This window comes from Mus caroli, chromosome 4 (genome assembly GCF_900094665.2).
Source record: "Mus caroli chromosome 4, CAROLI_EIJ_v1.1, whole genome shotgun sequence".
Lineage (NCBI taxonomy): Eukaryota > Metazoa > Chordata > Mammalia > Rodentia > Muridae > Mus > Mus caroli.
The window spans coordinates 92,642,129-92,642,518 of NC_034573.1; positions in this window are offsets into that span (position 1 = coordinate 92,642,129).

Genomic DNA, 390 nt, shown 5'->3' on the forward strand with positions numbered 1-390 from the left:
CTCCTCCTCCTCCTCCTTCTTCTTCTCCTCCTTCTCCTCCTTCTCCTTCTTCTTCTCCTTCTCCTCCTCCTCCTTCTCCTCCTTCTCCTCCTTCTCCTCCTTTTCCTTCTTCTTCTCCTCCTCCTCCTTCTTCTTCTTCTCCTCCTCCTCGTTGTCCTTCTTCTCCTCCTTCTCCTTCTTCTCCTTCTCCTCCTTCTTCTTCTTCTCCTCCTCCTCCTTCTTCTCCTTCTCCTTCTCCTTCTTCTTTTTAATTTATATGAGTACACTGTAGCTGTCTTCAGATACACCAGAAGAGGGCATCAGATTGCATTACAAATGGTTTTGAGCTACCATGTGGTTGCTGGGAATTGAACTCAGGACCTCTTAAACACCGAACCATCTCTCCAGCCC